Raw genomic sequence first — 10,508 nt, forward strand, 5'->3', positions numbered from 1 at the left:
CCACCATTCCTGGCTTCCTCTTTTATTTTTAGATTGTCTAATCTTTATAAACTTTAACTTTTCCAATTAGAATATGATTTTTGGGTGGAGACACAGTTCAGTTGTGGGTACTTGCTAGTGTGGATGCTCTGTGATGCCCAGTTATGGAAAATAAAGATTGTCAAGTTTTTACCAAAAAGAAAAATGAGAGAGAGAGAGAGAGAGAGAGAGAGAGAGAGAGAGAGATTAAAAAAGGAAAGTAAAGATAAGATATCAAATAGAAGGGTGTTACTCAGAAAGGGGAAGAGGACAAAAATGGTCAAAGGAGGGTAGAGTACTGAAGGGTGAACCTAGTCAAAGTCCTTACAATTCTATGAAAAAATCTCAACAAATTCTAAAAAGAAGACAACTCTGGCAAGAGTTCGATTGGATGATATCGAAAATGTTGATTATTTAGAAAACCTGACACATTTATAATAGATTATGCTAACCTTGAATATGGAATTAATCTAAGTCTTCAAAGAATCTTACAGCATGTTTTAGTGTTCTATTGCTGTGAAGTGTCACCATGACCAAGGTGACACACAGAAGAATGCCTTTAATGAAGGGTTTGCTTATAGCTTCAGAGGGTGAGTCCATTATCATTATGGTGGGAAGCATGTTGGCAGGCAGGCAGACATGGTGCTGGAGAAGTAGCTGAGAGTTACATCCTGATTTACAGGCAGGAGAGAGAGAGAGAGAGAGAGAGAGAGAGAGAGAGAGAGAGAGAGAGAGAGAGAGAGAGAGAGACAGAGAGAGACAGAGAGAGAGAGAGAGAGAGACAGAGACAGAGACAGAGAGACAGAGACAGAGACAGAGACAGAGACAGAGACAGAGAGAATGAGATTGAGCCTGGGCCTGATATGGGTTTTTCAAAGCTCAGAGCCCTACCCCAGTGACACACCTCTTACAACAAGACCACATCTAATGCTTCCCAAACTGGTCACCAAAACTGGGGATGAAGCATACAAATAGATGAGCCTATGCAGTCCATTCTTATTCACACCACCACACTGTATTTCAAGGATTTTTTTCTTCTTCAAATTTAAATTAAAGTTTATTTATGTGTGTGTGTGTATTTGCATGTGATAGATGACTAGTAATTTATGTAATTAAGCTTTGTGGCAGGTACCTTTATCTTCTGAGTTGTCTCATCTGTCCAAGATGCAGCATTTCTTGTAGCCTTTAACTCCTTACCCTCCTGCCTCTACTTCCTGAGAGCTGAATGCCACCTTACCCAGGTTATTGAATAAATGTTTTAAAGCCTTTTCATTTTGAATTTATGGAAGCGTTTAAAGATATCAATTAAGGGGTCTATTTTTCTTATAGATTTCTAGGTTTTATCTTTCAATCTAGAGCCATCCTTGGTAGCTGACTTCTGCAATCCCAGCATTTGAAGGATAGAGGTGAGAATGATACCATTACCACAATTTAAAAGCCAAATGTGAAATGAACTTTAATTAAATACTGGCAGTTTGATGGACTCTCCTTCTAGGTCCATCTCCTGGTTTCCAGAAAATGGCCCTGAGTCACAGTTTGCAGGGGCTTAAAAAGGCAAAACCCACAATTCACTATGTTTCCCATCAGGGCCAGTTAGTGGCAAGCATATAGCATGATGTATTTCCCACATATACACTTCCTGCCTCTGACCAAGCAGTTCTTAGTAGTTGGGTCTTTGCCCAACTTGGGCAAACTTGTTTAGAGAAGTGAAAACATGCGGATTGTTACTTCCCATAAACAATCCTGAAATAGCCTCCAGTATTTCAGGAAGTACCTGTGCTTGGGCAAGGGGCTTACAGATCAGAGGCACTGTTTCAGAAATCTTTTAGGCACAGTAATTAAAATTTAAAACATAACCCTGGTTCTCACTTTGTCAGAAGAATCAGGAGTTTAAGGTCCTTTTTCATTGACTGAGACTTTATTTAACATAGTCAAAATATCAAGCAAACATCTTCCATTCATCCAGAGTGCAATTTTTTAATTAATCATTTTATTTGTTTACATTTCAAATGATATCTGCCTTCCCGGTTATCCCTCCACACATACCCTCCCTTCATCCCCCCTCCCCTCTCCCCTTTGCCTCTATGAGGGTGCTCACCCATCCGCTCACCTGCTCCAACCTCATCACTCTAGCATCCTCCTGTGTTGGTCTTCAAACCTCCACAGGACCAAGGGCCTCCCCTCCCACTGATGCCAGATAAGGCCATCCTCTCCTACATATATATCTGGAGCCATGGCTCCTTCCATGTATACTCTTTGGTTGGTGGTTTAGTCTCTGGGAGCTCTGAGTGGTCCTGTTCCAATGTTCTTACTATGGGGTTCCAACACCCTTTAGCTCTTTTAGTCTTTTCTCTAGTTCTTTCATTGGGGTCCCTGGGCTCAGTCTGATGGTTGGCTGTGAATACTTGCATCTGTGTTGCTCAGTTGCTGGTAGAACCTTTTAGGGAACAGCCAAGCCAGGCTCCTGTGGGCAAGTGCTTCTTGGCATCAGCAATAGTGTTAGGGTTTGTTGTCTGCAGATGGGATGGATCTCTAGATGGGATGGTCTCTGGATGGCCTTTCCTTCAGTCTCTGTTCCAATTTTTGTCTTGTCTTGTCTTGCCTTTGTAAAAGAACATTTCTGGGTTAAAATTTTTGAGATAGGTGGGTGGCCTCATCTCTCAACTGGGGGCCGTGCCTATCTACTGGAGGTGGTCTCTACAGGTTCTATCTCCCCTTTGTTGCTTATTTTGGCTAAAGTTATCTCTGTTGGGTCCTGGGAGCCTCTCACTTCCCTGGCCTCTAGGACTTTGTAGTGGCTATACCCAGTTCCCCATCCTCCTTTGCTACACATTTCTATTTGATTTCCTGAACCTCTATACTTCTCTCCTGTCCCTTCCAATACCTTATCTAGCTTGCCCCCTTTTACCACCTCTTTCTCTCTCTTTCCCAAATCCTTCCCTCCCTCTACTTGAAGTTCTGGCCAGAGCAATTAAAAAACAAAAGAAGATCAAAGGGATATGAATTGGGAAGGAGGAAGTCAAGATATTACTATTTTCAGATGATATGATAGTATACATAAGCAACCCCAAAAATTCTACCAGAGAACTCCTACAGCCGATAAACAACTTCTGCAAAGTGGCTGGGTTTAAAATTAACTCTAACAAATTAGTAGCCTTCCTCTACTCAAAGGATAAATGGGCTGAGAAAGAAATTAGGGAAATGACACCCATCACAGTAGATACAGATACTATAAAATATCTTGGTGTGACTCTAACCAAGCAAGTGAAAGATTTGTGTGACAAGAACTTCAAGTCTCTGAAGAAAGAAATTGAAGAAGACTTCGGTAGGTGGAAAGATCTCTCATGCTCATGGATCGACAGGAGGGTATGCACACTCTTATGTGTAGATTGGGGAATATACCTGTAAACACACAGAGGCTAGAAAAGAGCATTTGTGCCCTTCTTTATCACTGTCTAGTCTTTTGAGGCAGAATCTCTCTGAACCTAGTGCCACAGACCCTCTGGGCCCCTTTGTCTGTGTAGAACGGGTCTCTAGTCACGGGTGGGCAAAGCATCGGATGAATTGACAGACTGATGCACACAGGAGAGGTTGCGTAGAATCTGAATGTAATTTGTCAAATCGAGCATCAAACTTTTTATACAGAAGACAATAAGGAAGTTAGGTGACATACCCGCAAGGTACAAAGAGGTTACTAGATTCTTACATAAAACAGAGGAATGCAAACACAGAAGGTCTAAGGGAACCACCTGGGATAGAATTCATTGTTAACAACTGGGATCAACAAGGGCTCCATCTTAGAAGCCAGGGTCAAGGGCTTCGTGCCCTTGCCATAGTTCTTATTTAAGTCTATTGTATAGTCCACCTTCCCCTTAGGCCATTGTAAATACATGTGTATGGGTGTAACTCCTCTATAGTTCTAAGTATCTATTCTGGTTTCTCCTTCGTCTGAAACTTCCTTCTTCCTTAGTGATGGTAAATTCCTGTGTAAGGGAGTGACTTAGCTTTTATTCAAAGTGATAGTGTAGTACCAGAGACTATTCTGAATGTCAGTGAATAGCAACATTCTTACTGAATTTCAAGCCCATGGTCTTACTCAAGGATGTTCTAGGACTGTTGGAACGCTGGCAAACGCTTTAGCTATGTCAGAATTCAATCTTAAAAGGCACTTATAATAGGATAATACTAAAAGAGAGCACGTGGATCCATACACTAGACTAACGAGGGAATGGAAAATTAATGTATGGGTTAGAGAGAATGCTAGACTCCAGGAGCGAGTTTCTGTGAAACTCTTTTGCTTCGTGAGTAGCTTCAAAGCCTCAGCCTGTCAAGCTGACTCGACCAGAGAGCGTGGCAACGCAGGGCTCCCATTTTCTTGGCTAAAGCTAGAAACCAGTGAGCCCTAGCAATCCTCTTAATACCTTTAGAGCTGGGATTACAGACATGTGCAATGCTCAGCATTTTATGTGGGTGCTGGGATCTAAATTCCATTCCTCATGTTTGCATGACAAGCACTTTGACCTGCTGACCCATCTCAACAGTCCCTCTGTTCTTCATGATGCAATGTTTATGTACTGGCCCACCTCAGCAGTCTGTTTTCATGATGTAATGTCTATGTACTTACTTTCTCCAGTTTTGGGGTTGGAGCCCAGGGCCTGCCTCATGTCAGCATGTATCTTCCCATTGTGGTTCATGCACAGCTGGCTCTACATTTCTTACCCTCTTTTCTTGGTACTTACTCACTTAAGAAATTAGAAAAGCTTTCAGGTTTAAGAGTTGTAAAACAGCGGAACTTTAACACAAATAACTTAGCTTTGTATTCATGGAAGCACCAAGTTGTGACCGCAGGCTTTTCCACCCACACCTTACTTCCTGAATAATGATGCAGAGGCTTCTTCCTTATGAATAACTGCCTAGGCCATAAGTTTTGTCTTGTCATAACTTATTTAACCTGTTTATACTATTCTATGTCTGCCACCTTGTTAGTTAAACCTCTCCTCAGTTCCATAGCTCCACTCTTCCAGGCTGGGAATATCTTCCTGAACCTGGATATCTCCCAGGGTTTCTCTTTCTCTGGATGGCCCACCTTCTAATCCTGCCTCAGCTAATTGGCCTTTAGCCTTTTATTGACAGATGATGTTTCCTCACAGTACAAAAGAGATTCTCTCTACACCAAATCTCAGGTGAAATTTCAAATGGGCACGATCCAGCCCTGATTTCACTAAATATGTTGGAGTAACTACTACTTTTAATTTTTATGATTTTTCAGATCGCACTGACACACGTCAGTACTCGGTGGGTCTAGATCAATGAACTTGGTTTTGTGCATTGTGAAAAATAGAGGGGCCAGGTGAAATTGTTGTTTGACTCACTTGGGCACATTGTGTGTCCTTTGTGCCGGTGTGAAGGTATGTGTTCTTCAGTGCAGGTGACTAGAAGGCTAGAAGAGTGTGTCAGAGCCTTTAGATTTAGAGTTACACGTGGTAGTGAGAGATACCTAGCATGGTATTAGGCGGTAACTCATGTCCTTTGAAAGAGCAGCACACTCAGAACTGATGAGCCATCAATCCAGCCCTGGTTATGGTTGTTTTATTACAATTTGTGTGTGTGTGTGGGGGGGTGGGCATGAATGTGGAGAGAAGCTGTTTGTAATGGCGCATAAACTTTCATTTTTATCTCATAGTGCAAAACTCACTTAATCTGGGAAATGTTAGTTTTTGTCCCTCTACTATTTAAGAGTCCAGAGTCTATAATGATACTCAAAGTGCTCTCTTAACTATGAGTCTGTAGGCATAAATTTTATGCATCCTGCTTTTAATAAGGGTTGAACCTCTCCTCTACTCCACCATTCAACAGAGGTAGTGGGAGAGAAAAGTTATTAGGATGGGGGAAGTGGATCTGTTCAGCAATAGCTCTTTTGGGGCAAGCTCAGTCTTCTTTGTCAGCCATTCAGTCCCATAGCAAACACCAAGTAAGATTCAGCAGCTGCAGACCAGTCCTCGAGGCAGGCAGACCACAGGCATGAACACCAACAGGCCGAGGAGGCCGTGGAAACAGGAAGCTAGAGCAGGAGGCTCAGGAGCAGTTCTTGGGTGAGTTTCCCTCTGGTGTCACCACTAGTGGAGATCAACAAGGCAAACCAATATATGCTGTCATTAGAAAAGAATAGTGAGGCAGAGCAAATCAAACCAAGGCTCACTGCTCATCCCCCAATGTGTGTGGGTTCATATTTATACTCCTTCATCAGGTGTCTTTTCATATGTTTGCTATATCCAAACATCCTTTCACCTGTATTCGCTTCAGGAAAACATGTCTGCTTTAGCAAGATATCCTTTCTGTTGTGTGCCCCAGTAAAACAGCATTTGACATAACTAAGTCAATTTAATTAAGGTCTCTTTTAATGTTCTGTTCATTCTTTCTACCTGTCCTGAACTTTGGGGTTGATATGTACAATGCAATTTTTAATCTGCCCCAATAAATCTTGGTACATCCTGGTTTACCTTGGACAGAAATGTTGGTCCATTATCTGACTCTGTCATATAAGGGAATCTATACCTGGGTAAGATATCCTCTAGTAACGTCTTAGCCACGACCTGTGTAGTCTCAGCCTTCATTGGGAATGCTTCTGTCCATCTGGAGAAGGTGTCCAGAAACACCAGCAAGTACTTGTAACTGTACTTCCCTGGTTTGATTTCTATAAAGTCAACTTCCTAGTAGGCCCCTGGTCTTTTACCTCGCAGTTGAGAGCCTGAATGTCTGGGAGTGTTATGGGTGTTGGTTAGCTGGCAAGATCTGCAGCTTGACACTATATCCTCAATAGTTATTCTCCATATCCTTGAAAGTCACCTTAGATTATCTCATTGTGTCGGCAATTTGTCTCACTCCCATGTGAGTGACTGGATTTTCTTGAGGATGGTTTTTGCCAAGGAGGTGGGCAATATTAGCTTACCATCAGTCAGTCACCACCAGCCTTCCAAACATTGACTCAAGGGCTGATTTTTAACCCATTTGATCTCTTTCTCCATACAGACTTGGCATTCTAGTAAGTTGGGACTGGGTGGCTTGGGCAGGACAGTAGCAAACACAGAGGCAGCTGTTTCTTTTCGGGCTATCTCCTTAGCAGTTTTGCTGGCTAGATGGTTTCCTCTAGCCACTGGTGTTGTTCCTTTTTGAAAGCCTGGACAATGTATGATGGACAACCTCTTTTGCACCCAGAGGGCTTTGAGTACCTGTAGAATTTTATCCTTATTTTTGATGGTTTTCCCTTCTGCAGTTAGGAACCCTCTCTCCTGATAAATAGCTCCATGTATATGAGCAGTTGTAAATATATATCAGCTGTCAGTATAAATATTAACAACCAGTTCTCTTCCCACGATGAGGGCCTGGGTAAGCACTATCAATTCAGCCTTTTAAGCTGAAGTACCTGGAGGAAGAGACTGAGCCCAAATTTCCTCTGTTTCTGTGGTTACTGCTGCTTCTGTCTTCCTCTGACCCTTGCAGATGAAGTCCTCTCTAACCCTGGTAGAGGGGAGTGCTTTAAGTTGGGTTGGGTACTGTACTGGCTGGTTTTGTGTATCAACTTGACACAGGCTGGAGTGATCACAGAGAAATGAGCTTCAGTTGGGGAAATGCCTCCGTGAGATCCAGCTGTGGGGCATTTCCTCAATTAGTGATCAAGGGGGAAGGGCCCCTTGTGGGTGGTACCATCTCTTGGCTGGTAGTCTTGGGTTCTATAAGAGAGCAGGCTGAGCAAGCCAGGAGAAGCAAGCCAGTAAAGAACATCCCTCCATGGCCTCTGCATCAGCTCCTTCTTCCTAACCTGCTTGAGGTCCAGTCCTGACTTCCTTTGGTGATCAACAGCAATGTGGAAAGTGTAAGCCGAATAAACCCTTTCCTCCCCAACTTGCTTCTTGGTCATGATGTTTGTGCAGGAATAGAAACCCTGACCTCCCCTCTTGATCACTAATTGAGAAAATGCCTTAGAGCTGGATCTCATGGAGGCAATTCCCCAACTGAAGCTCCTTTCTGTATGATAACTCCAGCCTGTGTCAAGTTGAAACAAAATTAGCTAATACAATTGACCCCTTGTCAACTTGACACACAAACACATCACTAGTAAGCCTCAACCCTTAGTTCTTATTCATCCCCAAGATCTTAAATAACTTTAAAAGTCCCACAGTCTTTACATATTAAAAGTTTAGTCCTTTCCAGTATCTTTTAAAATCCAAAGTCTTTTTACAATTAAAAGTCTCTTAACTGTGGGATCCACTAAAATATTTTCTTCCTTCAAGAGGGAAAAATATCAGGGCACAGTCACAATCAAAAGCAATAATTAAACTCCAACTGTCCAGTGTCTGGGATCCACTCACAATCTTCTGGGCTCCTCCAAGGGCTTGGGTCACTTCTCCAGCCCTGTCCTTTGTACCACACAGCTTGTCCTCTAGGCTCCAGCCTCCTGTACTCCACTCCTGCTGTGTTCTTGGTAGTCATCTCATGGTACTGGCATCTCCAAAATGCTGCTATCTTCCACTGTAACTAGGCTTCAACACTAGCCTCTCATGGCTCTCTTCATGGTGCCAAGCCTCAACTATTTTGTATGACTGCTTCATTCCTGGGCCATCAATTGCAACTGAGGCTGCACCTTCACCAATGGCCTTCCATGGCCTCTCACAGTGCTGAGCCTTAGCTGCTCTGCGTGACCCCTTTATGCCTTCAAAACCAGTACCACTTGGGTAACTCTTACACATTACTAAGTCCAGCCACAACACAAGGTACAATCTTTTCTAACTTTGGAGCACAGCCAGCATCAATAGTCCCAGTAATGCAAAAGTTTCACTTTAGTAGTTCTGGTATCTTGTTAATCACAGCTGATTCTTCACCCCAGCTAACCAGAACCACAGAATCTTCACAATAAAAATAGCAATGGCCCTGAAAAGAGTCTGTAATTTTCCCTCTGAAATTTCATAAGCCAGGCCTCCATCTTCTGCACTGTTCTCAACATTAACTTACAAGCTCCTATACAACATCTGACAGAGCTCTTAACAACGAATGGATCTTCAAGCCCAAAGTTCCAAAGTTCTTCCACAGTCCTCCCCAAAACATGGTCAGGTTGTCACAGGAATACCCCACTCCTGGTACCAACTTCTGTGTTAGTTAGGGTTCTCTAGAGTCACAGAACTTATGGTTAGTCTCCATAGAGTAAAGGAATTTATTGATAACTTACAGTCTGCAGTTCAATTCTCAACAATGGATCAGTAGTAGCTGTGAATGGAAGTCCAAGGATCTAGCAGTTACTCAGTCCCCCACAGCAAGCAAGCAAAGGAGTGAGAGCGAGACTCCCTTCTTCCAATGTCCTTATATGGTCTCCAGCAGAAGGTGTAGCCCAGATTAAAGGTGTGTTCCACCACACCTTTAATCCCAGATGACCTTGAACTCGGAGATCTCCCTGTCTTAATCTTCTGGAATCCATAGCCACTATGCCTCAAGATCTCCATACCAAGATCCAGATCAGAAATTTCTATCTCCCAGCCTCCAGATAAGGGTCACTGGTGAGCCTTCCAATTCTGGAATTCCAAATATAGTCAAATATAGTCAGTCAAGTTGACAACCAGGAATAGCCAGTACAGAGAGGTACTATGTACATGAGCCAAGATGTTGCTGCATTAGTGAAGTGGATGGTCCAAATCAGGGTCAGGGAGAAGAGTCCCAGGATTCAAGGAGACAGGTGGCTGTAAGGTAACTCAGCCAGGGATAATTAGTAAGGTCTGATATTGAGTCATGCCGGCATTACTGAGCCACCAATCAGGCAGCTGTTTGAGTACTCCTTCAATTGTATCGGGGTTAGTTATGGCTAAAATTTGGCCCAAAGTTAATTTATCTGTATCTTTAACCAGTAATGTTGTAGGTGCAATGATACACAGGCAAGGTAGCCATCCTGATGTCACTGGGTCTACTTTCTTGGACAAAAAAATCCATTGGCAGTTTCCATGGCCCTAGAGTTTGGGTTAAGACTCCTTTGGCTATTCCTTTATGTTCATCAACATATAGATGGAATGGCTTAGCCCCAAAGCAGGGGCTGATAGCAAGGTGTGTTCTATTTTTTTAAAGACCCTTTGGTGTTCCTGAGTCTAAACAAAATCCTTGGCTTCATATCAAGGTTTAGCTATTTCAGCAAACCCCACAATCTATAATCTACAAAAGTCTGCAGACCCCTAAAACTCTCTCACTTTTCATGGATTCTGGGGGGGTAGGGGTGTTGATGACAGTTTCTTTTCTTGCCATGGAAAGCCATCTCTGGCCTTTTTAGAGAATATAACCGAGATAGATGACCCTGGTCTTATAGAGCTGTGCTTTTTGCTTTTTGCCTTTGTTTTTAGTAGATGCATGATATCCCATTACCCCCAGAGTCTGTAAGAGATTTTGAGTCCCTGTCTTGCAACATCTCTTTAGTTTCTGCTGTAACCAAAAGATCATCTACATATTGAAAAAGA

The sequence above is a fragment of the Mus musculus genome, chromosome 17 (assembly GCF_000001635.26).
Source record: "Mus musculus strain C57BL/6J chromosome 17, GRCm38.p6 C57BL/6J".
Classification (NCBI taxonomy): domain Eukaryota; kingdom Metazoa; phylum Chordata; class Mammalia; order Rodentia; family Muridae; genus Mus; species Mus musculus.